Source organism: Arvicanthis niloticus, chromosome 9, assembly GCF_011762505.2.
Source record: "Arvicanthis niloticus isolate mArvNil1 chromosome 9, mArvNil1.pat.X, whole genome shotgun sequence".
NCBI classification, from domain to species: Eukaryota; Metazoa; Chordata; class Mammalia; order Rodentia; family Muridae; genus Arvicanthis; species Arvicanthis niloticus.
In genome coordinates, this window is record NC_047666.1 from 7,974,313 (window position 1) to 7,987,280 (window position 12,968).

General features: G+C 37.7%; 1 non-coding gene and 1 pseudogene across 1 annotated transcript; one reads left to right on the top strand and one right to left on the bottom strand.

Annotated features, from left to right (window-relative positions):
• Positions 1-2,452: 2,452 nt before the first annotated feature.
• LOC117715898 (U6 spliceosomal RNA) lies at positions 2,453-2,559 on the bottom strand. Its single transcript, XR_004607684.1, has one exon. It is a non-coding gene; the product is annotated as a U6 spliceosomal RNA (small nuclear RNA).
• A 1,858-nt stretch (positions 2,560-4,417) lies between these two features.
• Positions 4,418-12,968, top strand: part of LOC117714989 (serine/threonine-protein phosphatase 2A 56 kDa regulatory subunit gamma isoform-like) — a 51,278-nt pseudogene continuing 42,727 nt past the window's right edge.

The window sequence follows — 12,968 nt, forward strand, 5'->3', positions numbered from 1 at the left end:
GGTCCCAGACTTTTTTTTTTTGGTGGGGAGACTTTTAATGACTTCTATTTCTTTAGGGTTTATAGGACTGTTTAGATGGTTTATCTGCTCCTGATTTAATTTTGGTATCTGGTATCAGTCTAGAAAATTATCCGTTTCATCCAGGTTTTCCAATTTTGTTGAGTATAGGCTTTTGTAGTAGTATCTGATGATTTTTTTTTAATTTCCTCAATTTCTGTTGTTATATCGTCCTTCTTGGTTCTGATTTTATTAATTTGGATACTTTCTCTTTGCTCTTTGGTTAGTCTTGCTAAGAGTTTATCTATCTTGTTGATTTTCTCAATGAACCAGCTCCTGGTTTTGTTGATATTTTGTATAGTTCTTTCTGTTTCTACTTGATTGATTTTAGCTCTCAGTTTGATTTTTTTCCTGCCTTCTACTCCTCTTGGGTATATTTGCTTCTTTTTGTTCTAACACTTTCAGATGTGCTGTCAAGTTGTTAATGTATGTTCTCTCCAGTTTCTTTTTTTTTAGGCACTTAGAGCCATGAGTTTTCCTCTTACTACTGCTTTCATGGAGTCCCACAAGTTTTGGTATGATTTGTCCTCCTTTTTACTAACTCCTACAAAGTCGTTTATTTCTTTCTTTATTTCTTCCTTAACCAAGTCATCCTTGAGTAGAGTGTTGTTCAGTTTCCACATGTATGTGGGCTTTCCATTGTTTTTGTCATTATTAAAGACCAGCCTTAGTCGATGGTAGTCTGAAAGGGTGCAAGGAATTATTTCAATCTTTTTGTATCTGTTGAGGCCTTTATTGTGACCAATTATATGATCTATTTTAGAGAAGATACCATGAGGTGCTGAGAAAAAGGTATATTCTTTTGTTTTAGAGTGAAATGTTTTATAGATGTCAGTTAAATCCATTTGGTTCATAACTTCTGTTAGTTTCATTGTTTTTCTCTTTAGTTTCTGTTTCCATGATTTGTCCATTGTTGAGTGCAATGTTGAAATCTTCCACTAGTATTGTGTGAGGTGCAATGTATGCTTTGAGCTTGAGTAAAGTTTCTTTTATGTATGTGGGTACCCTTGCATTTGTGGCATATATGTTCAGAATTGAGGGTTCATCTTGGTACATTTTTCCTTTGATGAGTATAAACTGTCCTTCCTTATCTTTTTTTATTACATTTGGTTAAAAATCAATTTTATTTGATATTAGAATTGCTACTCCAGCTTGTTTCTTGGGACCATTTGCTTGGAAGTTTGTTTTCCATCCTTTTTCTCTGAGGTAGTGCTGTCTTTGTCACAGAGGTGTGTTCCCTGTATGCAGCAAAATTCTGGGTCTTGTTTATGTATCCAATCTGCTAGTCTATGTCTTTTTATTAGAGAATTGAGTTCATTGATATTAAGAGACATTAAGGAAAAATGCTTGTTGCTTCCTGTCACTTTTGATATTGTAGGTGAAATCATGTTTGTGTAACTATCTTTGTCTGGAGTTGTTGGAAGACTACTTTCTTATTTTTTCCATGTTGTAATTTCCCTCCTTGTATTGAAGTTTTCCATCAATTATCCTTTGAAGTACTGGATTTGTGGGAAGATATTGTGTAAATTTGGTTTTGTCATGAAATATCTTGGTATTTCTACCAATATTGATTGAGTGTTTTGCTGCATATAGTAGTCTTGGTTAGCATTTGTGTTCTCTTAGGGTCTGTATGATATCAGTCCAGGATGTTCTGGCTTTTATAGTCTCTTGTGAGAAGTCTGGTGTAATTCTTATAGGTCTGCCTTTATATGTTACTTTATTTTTTTTCCCTTAATGCTTTTAGTATTTTTTTCTTTTTTGTGTATTTGATGTTTTGATTATTATGTGACAGGAGGTATTTCTTCTCTGGTCTAGTCTATTTGGAGTTCTGTAGGCTTCTTGTATATTTAAGGACATCTCTTTCTTTAGGTTAGGGAAGTTTTCCTCTATAATTTTGTTGAAGATATTTACTGGCCCTTTAATTTTGTAGTCTTCGCTCTCATCTATTCCTATTATTCTTAGATTAGGTCTTCTCATTGTGTCCTGGATTTCCTGGATATTTTAGTTTAGGAGCTTTTTGCATTTCACATTTTCTTTGAAAGTTGTGTCAGTTTTTCATGGTATTCTCTGCACATGAGATTCTCTCTTCTATCTCTTGTATTCTGTTGGTGATGCTTTTGTCTATGACTCCTGATTTTTTTTTTCTTAGCCTTTCTATCTCAAGGGTAGTCTTCCTTTGAGATTTCTTTCTTGTTTCTGTTTCCATTTTTAGATCCTGGATGGTTTTGTGTAATTCCTTCACTTGTTTGGTTGTGTTTTTTTGCAATTCCTTAAGGGATTTTTGTGTTTCCTCTTTAAGGGTTTCTACCTGTTTACCTGTGTTCTCCTCAAATTCTTTGAGAGTGTTATTTATACCTTCTTAAAGTCTTCTAACACCATCATGAGTAGTGATCTTAAAACTATGGAAGGCTTCACAAATTTGCATGTCATCTTTGTGCAGGGGCCATGCTAATCTTCTCTGTATTGTTCCAATTTTAGTATATGTGCTACCAAAGCAAGCACAACTGGAAACTTTTTACACTTAGTAATAAACCCTATATAATAACTTTTTTCAGTATCTTTTCTTCCTGTGACCTCAGATTAGCAGACATAAGTTAGAGCCCAGCAGTTCCTGCTGAGACTGCAAAGGCTATTTGCCTTATTCTCTGCAATTAGGCTACAGGTGTTAATCACCCTAGTTTGTAGTTTCTTACCCTCAGAAGATGATTTTTGGATAGTACAAGGCTATTTACTTAACCCCTTGCTGGTTTTAGGGCTGAGATACAAGTGCCAGAAAGGGCAGTTTTTGGCCACAGGATCACAGAAGACAGGTCAGCTACAGTAGCATAATAAGTGAACTTTTCTAGCATAGATAAGTAAACTTTTATTACACCAACCCTAAAAATCTTGTAAGGCCCAAGGCCTCACCCCAAATCTCATAAGACCTAAGCCTATGCCTTGCCAACTTCTTCCATTTACTCCCATCCCCCAGGGCTGCCCCAAAAACTGACAGGAGGAAGAAGGAGCTTCTCCCCTCTCAACCATGCTGGGGCTGGTACCCGGCATACAGAGAGGTATCTAGAAGAAAATTCTACCCTCCTCTCTCTCCCTGTCCCTGTCCCTCTCCCTTTCCCTGTCTTTTTGTCTCTCCTGATCTCCCTCCCTTTTATCTTTTCTTTCCATCTTTCTGTCTCCATCTCCCCTCTTTCTCCTTTACAATAAATAATTGAAAAGAATTTTTGTCTTTTTTTCCATGACTCTCTTTACATTATTAGTCTCATGTGTATAAATTTTCAGAGCTGATGCTCTCAATATTTTCTTTCTCTCCATCTTAACAAATATCCTAATAATTTTACAGAATGCCTTTTCTATCAAAGGCCACACTAGATAGAGGCCATATTAATTCTATCTTCTCAAAATTACAATTCTAAAGGCAGGAGGCCTAAATTTCTTTTACATCTAAATTTCTGTTGAAAGATAAATTTTCTTAACTTCTCTGAAAGTCATGTTCTTCATGTTTGGTACCAACTGTGGGAGTCCTTGCAAGCATCTTGTATGACAGAGAATCTAACAATGGAAGCCAAGATGGATCTTGGTTAAGAATTAAGAAGTTAGTCCTCTATCAGATGTGGGGTTAGTGAAGTTTTTTCCCAATCTGTAGGTTACTGATTTGTCCTATTGACTCTTCTTTGCCTTACAGAAGCTGTCAGTTTCCCGAGGTCAAATTTATCAATTCTTGTTCTTAGAGTTTGAGCCATTGGAGTTCTATTTTGGAAATTTTCCCTTGTGACATTCAGTTAGAGATTCTTTCCCACTTTCTTTTCTCTTAGATTCAGTATGTCTTGTTTTATGTTGAGGTTCTTGATACACTTGGACTTGAACTTTGTGCAAGGTGACAAGTATGAATTTATTTTCATTTTCCTACATACTGACAGCCAGTTAGAGCAGCACCATTTATTGAAGATTCACTCTTTTGTCATTGTATATTTTTGGCTTCTGTGTCAAAGATCATGTGTCAATAAAAGTGTGGTTTTATTTCTGGATCTTCAATTTTATTCCATTAGTTGAACGGTCTACCTCTGTACCAGTACCATGCAGTCTTTATTACTATTTCCCTGAGTACAGTTTGAGGTCAGGGTTGGTGAATCCACAAGAAGGTTTTTTTTTTTTTTTTTTTTTTTTTTTTTTTTTTTTATTGTTAAGAATTGTTAACCTGGTCTTAAAAAATTAATATAGAGGCTGGTTTCTTGCCTTAAGGTGTACAATACCCTTCCTGCGGGAGCCTAGATGTTGACATGTAATAAAGCTGGCAGCAGGATGGTGGTGGATGTGGCCAGCTCTAAGGGGCCTTTCTAGCTTGTGGCCCTTCTCCACATTTGAGATGTTCCTCCTGGTGGATCAAGGGGAGCTTTTATTCCAAAAGCTATGTCACTGTTGTATCCTCTTTGACTTAGTTTCTGACCCATTGAGTGACCTGAAATGGAAGGAAGTACAGCAAGCTGAGCTAAGTGTTTGGGACCGCACTAGTCCCACGTTGGGGTGGCCAAAAAATGTCTCGGCCTGAGCAAAATGTTGAGGCCCGGGCCAACCCATGTTTGGGCGGCCACTCTATCCCGGCCCAAGCTGCTGCTCCAGTCTGCAGGTCGGGCTTCAGCAAGAGCGAGGGTGACGGCAGATTCTACCTAATGTCTGAGATTCATCTCTGATGATCCCTCTATAGTCTCTGATCTCCGTCTATATATTCTCTGATCTCTGGTTCTGTCTTCTATAGTCTGACTTCTAAGCCACACCTCTAAGTTACACCTTTAATCATGCCCTTAGGTCTTGTCTCTAACTCTGATCTCTATAATCTCACACACCTTTAATCTCAAGGTATCTAAACGAAGATTATCAGAGAGTTCTCAGCTGTTGTAGGCTATTGTAATTCAAATCTCATGTCAGGGTATATGGCTCAAGATGGCTGCAAAGCTGATAGCCACTTTCTGCTAAAAGTCGGTCCCCAACAGCTAAGAGAGATGGTGGAGTACATCACCCAGAACTGGACCGTGATCACATTTACTCCAGGCTGTCCACATGTTTGCAATTCACATGTTTCAAACCTTACCATCCTCCTTCAATCCTATGGGAGCAGAATTAGACCCAGAAGATGCACCAGTATTAGAAGCAGCCTGGCCTCATCTGCAGCTTGTTTATGAATTTTTCTTAAGATTTTGAGTCTCCAGATTTCCAGTCCAATATAGCAAAGAAATATATTGATCAGAAGTTTGTATTGCAGCTTCTAGAGCTCTTTGACAGCAAGGATCCTTGGGAGAGAGATTTTCTAAAAAACGAGCCTGCACAGAATCTGTGTGAAGCTCTTAGGCCTGCATGCTTGCATCAGGAAACAGATCAATAATATATTTTATAGGTTTATCTACAAGACAGAGCACCACAATGGCATAGCAGAATTACTGAAGATCATGGGAAGTATAATTAATGGATTTGCCTTACCACTAAAGAAAGATCAGAAGATTTTCTTGTTGAAGGTGTTGCTGCCCTTGTGCAAAGGGAAGTCCCTGAGTGTCTACCATCACCAGATGGCGTACTGTGTCATGCAGTTTTTAGAGAAGGACAGCACCCTCACTGAACCAGTGGTAATGGCACTTCTCAAATACTGGCCAAAGACTCATAGTCCAAAAGAAGTAATGTTCTTAAGTGAATTAGAAGAAATTTTAGATGTAATTGAACAATCAGAATTTGTGAAAATAATAGAGCCTCTTTTCTGACAGCCGAAGTGTTTCCAGCCCTCACTTCCAGGTGGCAGAGTGGGCACTCTATTACTGGAATAATGAGTACATCATGAGTTTAATCAGTGACAATGCAGTGAAGATTCTATGCATCATGTTTCCATCCTTATACCCCAACTCAAAAACCCACTGGAACAAGACAATGCATGGTTTGATATACAAATGCTTTGAAACTCTTCATGGAGATGAACCAGAAACTCTTTGATGACTGCACCCAGCAGTTCAAATCAGAGAAACTCAAAGAGAAGCTAAAAATGAAAGAGCAAGAAGAAGCATGGGTTAAAATAGAAAATCTAGCCAAAGTGAATCCCCAGGTACTCTCTAGTAACTCAGGTGTGTTGAGGCTTTGCATAAATGTTTGATGCCATAGGGCCTGGCTCCACCCCAGGAAGAGAAGCCAACGTCACCTACACTGTATGTGCAAATGTGCACAATAAAAACACTTTCCAATTTTGTAATCTTCCTCTTGTATAAGTACTTATTTGTCACACATAACTTTTACCATAGAATTTACTTTTTTCTCTTCTTTTAAAAGTAAGATATTATGTGGTAAAAAGAAAACCAGGATATAACCTCTAAGATTGAAATGCCTTTTAATGCTCGAATGTCATAAATGCTGTCACTTGAACCATATTCCTCTTTTTTATTCTCATACATGAGACAGATGAGGGTGAAGCAGATGAAAGATGCTGAGAACTGAATTCTGACCTGCTCACACTAACTGTTCCTCCACCCTAGCTGATGCAGTGCGCTTGTGCAAGGTGAAGCCAGGCAGATGGTCATATCTGTTAGAACTGCTGGTGAGACAGCAGCCTCCATCCAGTGTTAGCTTTTAGGCTGTCAGAGCCTGAGACAGCTTTGCAGCCATTTTCCTGGGGTCTTGCCTCTGCTGGTCTGAATGATCAATGTCATTGGGTGTTTCTTTTCTTGTATGTGTGTCTTATTATAACAGCCACTTGATGAAATGTCTGACCTTTTCCACACTAAGATCTCTCAGGCTTCTCTCAGCTCTCCAGGGAAGAAAAGAACTTACTAAACAGTGTATTTCCTTTTGGTGAGAAATGTGTATAAATTATTATTTAATTTGGATGTGTTTTTTTAAATCTTTGTCATTTAATAAAAATTATATATATATATATATATATATGAATTGTTAACCTATCCTGGGTTTTTGATTTTTTTGTTATAAAATTGTGAATTGCTATTTCCATGTACTTGAAGAATTGTGTTGGAATTTTGATGGGGATTGCATTGAATCTGTAGATTGCTTTTAGTAGGATATTAATTTTTACTATGATAATTTTCCAATCCATGAGCATTGGAGATCTCACCATTGTCTGAGGTCTTTGATTTCTTTCTTGAAAAACTTGAAGTTCTTGTTATAGAGATCTTTCAATTATTTGGTTATAATTACCCCAAGATATTTTATTGTATTTGTGACTATTGTAAAGGGTGTTTTTCCCCAATTTCTTTCTCAGCTCATTTATCATTTGTATAAAGGAAGGCTACTGATTTATTTGAGTCAATTTTATATCCAGACACTTTGCTGAAGTTGTTTATCGGGTGTAGAAGTTCTCTGGTAAAAATTTTGGTGTGTCTTATGTTTACTATCATATCATTGGCAAAAGGTCATACCTTAAGTTCTTCTTTGCCAATTTTTATCCACCTTATTTCTTTTTCTTGTCTTATTCCTCAAGCTAGAATTTTGTGTATTATATTGAATAGATACAAGGAGAGTGGGCATCCTTGTCTTGTCCATGATTTAAGAGGTTTTCCTTCAAGTATGTCTTTATTTAATTTGATATTGCCTGTTGGTTTCCTGTATATTGCTTTTATTATGCTTAGGTATGGGTCTTGAATTCTAGTTCTCTCCAATACTTTTAACATTAAAGGGTTTAGTATTTAATCAAATCATTTTTCTGAATGTAAGGAGATGATCATGTTATTTTTTTTGACTTTGTAAGGTAGATTATTTTAATGTGTTTTTATATATTGAACCAACTTTGCATCCCTGTCATGAAGCCTATTTGCCCATGTTGAATGATTGTTTTGATGTGCTCTTTGACTCAATTTGCAAGAATTTTATTAAGTATCGTTGAATTGATATTCATAAACAAATTTGGTTTGAAGTTCTTGTTTTTTGTTATGTCTTTATGTGATTTATATATCAGAGTAATTGTGGCTTCATAATATAAATTAGGTAATGTTTCTTCTGGTTATATTTTTTAAAATAGTTTGAGGAGTGTTGATTTTAGCTCTTCTTTAAAGTTTTGGTAGAATTCTTTACAAAAGCCACCTGGCCCTGGGCTTTTTTCTGTTAGGATTTTTTGAATGTCTTCTATTTCCTTAGGGAATATTGGCCTGTTTAGATAATTTAGCTGCTCTTGATTTCACTTTTATATGTTGTATCTGTCTAGAAAACTGTCCATTTCATACATATTTTCTAGTTGTATTTAGTATAGGCTTTTATAGAAGGATTTGATGATTTTTTAAATTTTCTCAGTTCTGTTGCTATGTCTCCCTTTTTATTTCTGATTTTCTTAATTTGAATACTGTTTCTGGGCTTTAGATAGTTTGGCTAGAGTTTTGCCTATCATGTAGGTTTTATCAAAAAAAAAAAAAAAAAACAGCTCTTAGTTCTATTGATTGTTTGTATGGTTCCCTTTTGTTTCTATTTACTTCATTTCCACCCTGAGTTTGATTATTTTCTGCTGTCTACTCCTCTTGGATGGTTTGCTTCTTTTTGCTCTAGAGCTCTCAGGTATGCACTTAAAAGTATAGGATCTTCGCAGTGTCTTTACCAGGGCACTTAGGGCTATGAAATTTCCTCTTAGCACTACTTATATTTTGTCCCAGAATTCAAGAAGTTCACCTCCAAAAAACAAAACAACTCAATCAAAAAGGGGTATAGACCTAAACAAAGAATTTACAACAGAGGAATCTTGAATGTATAAAAAGCACTACAAGAAATGCCCAAAGTCCTTAATAATAAGGGAATTGCAAATCAAAACATCCATGAGATTTCACCTCACAACAATCAGAATGGCTAAGATAAAAAAACTCAAGTTACAGCACATGTGGTCAAGAATGTTGAGAAAGTCATACAATCACTCTGGAAATCAATCTGGAGGTTTCTCAAATTTGGAAATAAGTCTGCCTGAAGTCCCAGCTATACCACTTTTGGTCATATAGCCAAAAGATGTCCCACAATCCAACAGAGGCATGTGTTCCACTATGTTCATGGCAGCCTTATTTGCAATAGCCAGAAACTGTAAACAACCCAGAAGTCCCACAATAAAAGAATGGAAACAGACTATGTGGTACCCAATAAAGTACTAGTCAGCTATTAGGAAGAAGGACACCATGTGTTTTGTAGGGAAATGAATGGAACTAGAAAATATCATCCTGAGTGAGGTAACTCAGATTCAAACAAGGACATGCATGGTATGTATTCACTAATAAGTGGATATTAGCTTAAAAAATGAACAGAATATCCAGGATACAATTTAAAGAACTCAAGAAGGTTAACAAGCAGAAGGGCACAAGTGAGAATGCCTCAATCCCACTTGAGAGGGAGAAGAAAGCAATCATGTGTGGATAGACAGCAGGAGGGAGGGATCTGGGTTGGAGAGTACCACAGGAATGGGAAAGGGGGAAAATTACCAGGTATTGGGAGATGAACAAGGGTGAAGCCCTTAGGGGCAACAAAAAGAATGGAAACAGGAAATCTTGGGAGGTATGAGATTGGGGGACCCTCTAGAAGGCACCAGAGACCAAGGAGGTGAGATACACTCAGGAATCAAAAGGAGAGTCCTTAGATGATATGTCCAACAATGGGTAGAGGAAAATTGTTGATTCCACCTCCAGTAGAAAAATAGGCCATCGAGTGTTGTGAAAGAGTTGCCATTTCAAAGTACAAAACTCTGACCCAGAATTGTTCCTGTCTGAAAGAACAGCAGGGACAAAAATGGAGAGGAGACAGTAAAGGGAGTTCTAGTGACAGGCTCAAATTGGGATCCAGCTCAATGGGAGGATGCAAGGCTTGACACTATTACTGATGCTATAGTATGTTTACAAATAGGAGTCTAGCATGGCTGTCATTTCAGAGAACCAACAAGCAGCTGGAAGAGTCAGATGCAGATACTTACACTCAACCAATGGACAGAAGCTGGTGACCCCTGTGGTTGAATTAGGGAAAGGTTGGAAGAAGCTGAGGAGGAGGAGGGTGACCCCATAAGAAAACCAGCAGTCTCAAGTAACCTGGACCACCAAGATCTCTCAGACACTGAGCCACCAACCATGCAGCATACACTACCTGATATGAGGCCCCTAATACATATACAGCAGAACACTGCCTGGTCTGGCCTCAGTGACAGAAGAAGCACCTAACTCTTGAGAGACTTGAGGCCACAGGGGGTGAAGTCTGGCATGGTAGGGGTTGGTGGATAGAGGCATCCTCTTGGAGATGGAAGAGGAGGTATCAGATGAGGGGCAGTCAGAATGCCTTTACTAATAATAATAACAATGAAAAAGAATGTAGAATTTTTCTAGTTTGGTTTCAAATGTGTAAAGTCTGACACCTGGTCAAATGTGTAGCATTTGAGACTAAAGGAGTTTATTTTAGTCATATGTTAATACAGTACAATTTTGGTAAAAATACATGATAATAATTATCTCAACTCCATGTGCACAATAAAGACTAAAGCATGTGTATGTTTTAACACTTTTGAAAAGAACATGTGACATATCCCCTAAGATTCAATTGACTGAGAAAGGAAAATACAGATAAAGGTATACAGAGGAAGACTCTGAGATAAACCTTCTGTGAAATTTGGGTGAGCCCTTAACCTACTGATAGCAAAGGTTACCCAGTTATTAACATTTTCCACTCCCAGCCTTCTGGGTTAAAAACAGATATACATTTCTTCTATTGAGGAGAAAGCTCTGTGTGAGTAACATGCTTGGTTTCTCTGCTGCTCATCTGTGAGCAGCATCATACTCTCTACAACATAGAAGAGTTTTTTTCTTTCATTTTTACAACCATCAAAAGCCTATACAACTCTTCCTTCTATACTGCAACAGTAACAGGGGCCTTTGCATATTGCTCTCCAGGGAGGGCCCATCCTTCCTAATCTGAGATAAAAGCTTAGTTGTAAATGTCCCAGTGACTGCTGAGTCTCCTCAGGCTGCCTCCTCAAAATGATGTTGACAGTTAGGCTGTTGGTGCTGCTGTTCTGGATTCCTGATGAGGACAGAGGGAAGTGAGAAAGGAGAATGGGAAGGGAGCATGAGCCCTGAATCTCAATGATCATTACATATATTACGTGTGAGAAGATAGGTCTTATCCTACAGCATGGGGCTTCTGGGGTGTATATTTGTTAGAGAGAAGTTCTAGAAGGGAACATATGCTATATAATGAAGATTATGACATGGGTGGATAGGATGTTCTAAGTTATGCCTAGAAGGACCTTGAGGTTTGCATTTCACTTTTGTGTTAAGAAAGAAATTTTAGGATATAAAAAATTGGATGTGAAAATAAACATCAGAGTTGAAATTTCAAAAACTGCAAGGTTGTTCATGAAGTTTGTGCATAACTCTGAACTTCTCTTTCATTATTTCAGCTTCCAGAGGTGATGTTGTGATGACACAAACTTCACTCTCCCTGCCTGTCAGCCTTGGAGATCAAGCCTCTATCTCTTGCAGGTCTAGTCAGAACCTTGTACATAGTGATAAATACACCTATTTGGAATGGTACCTGCAGAAGCCAGGCCAGTCTCCACAACTCCTTATTTATGAGATTTCCAAACGATTTTCTGGGGTTCCAGATAGGTTCAGTGGCAGTGGGTCAGGCACAGATTTCACACTCAAGATCAGCAGAGTGGAGCCTGAGGATTTGGGAGTTTATTACTGCTTCCAAGGTACACATAATCCTCCCACAGTGATACAGACCCTAACAAAAACAGTCATCTACTGTTAATAAACTATAGTAGGCCTTCCTGTCTGGGCTTGGGCTTGGAGCAGCCTTAAGGCATCAGCTCTGTACCCAATCGCCTCACACCCAGAGGAGGCTGGGCTTTTGGGAGCTCTAACATGCCCAGGAGTTTAGGATGCTGAAGATGCCTGGTGGCCACCCGAACAATGGGTGAGACATGCTGATGCCAGGACAAAGAATGATGCTGACCTGTGAGCTTGCTGAGTTCCCTGAAAATTGAGACTGGAAGCTGTATTGGACATATGTTCCTGACTCACCATTGCTTACCTATACCCCTGATGGGACAAGCCACCTTGCCTCAAGTTTTTAGACCTTCTGCAACAGAGACTCAAAAGAGAACTTTTAATGACTCTTGTATTTTCCTGAATGTGACCAGTTATTTAGAGTCAATCACAGACTGGTTTAGAAATCAATCCAATATTGGAAATAACAGTCTTCATTTTGAAGTCTGGTTCTGGACAACTTCAGAGACATATATGAAAGTTATCTGCAGTTCTCTATGATGTAGTTAGCAAGAGATAAAGTTGGGCCAGGATTTGAATTTTAAACAGTTGTTAGCACATGTGTTAAGGCTCTTTTAATTGTCCAGTTAAAAATACTTTTGTTCTACAGTAGTTAATGTAAGTTGCATTGATTGTACACCTTTTAATTTTATTTGTGTTTTGAAATCCAGCATGTCAGTTATGAAGGTCTGTCAACCGGCTTTTATTTTAGTGCCCAGAGTATCAAAGAATGTTGGTATTCTAAAAATACCCTGCAAGTGCTGGAATAAATTAGTCAAGCTTTAAGCAGAAGCAAGAGGGTAGTGGGCTTGATTATTGCTGATATAACAGCTTTAATTACATTAATTGCTAGCACCACTACTTCTGTAATTGCTTTGACACAAGAAGTTAAGACAGCTATTTTGTTAATCATTTAGCAAAAAAATGTTACTATTGTGTTGAATATACAAGAGGATTTAGGCATTTGGAAGAACAGATTGATGCTCTTTATCCTATTCAAATAATTGGAAGGGTGTTCAGAATTTAAGGATAAAGAGCCATCTTGAGTGTCATGCCATATACCATTAGATTAATATTAGTTGTAAAATATACAGTGGTAGTCACTATAATTAGGAAGAAGTTTAAAGACCCTTGCAGTGTATTTGCCATAAT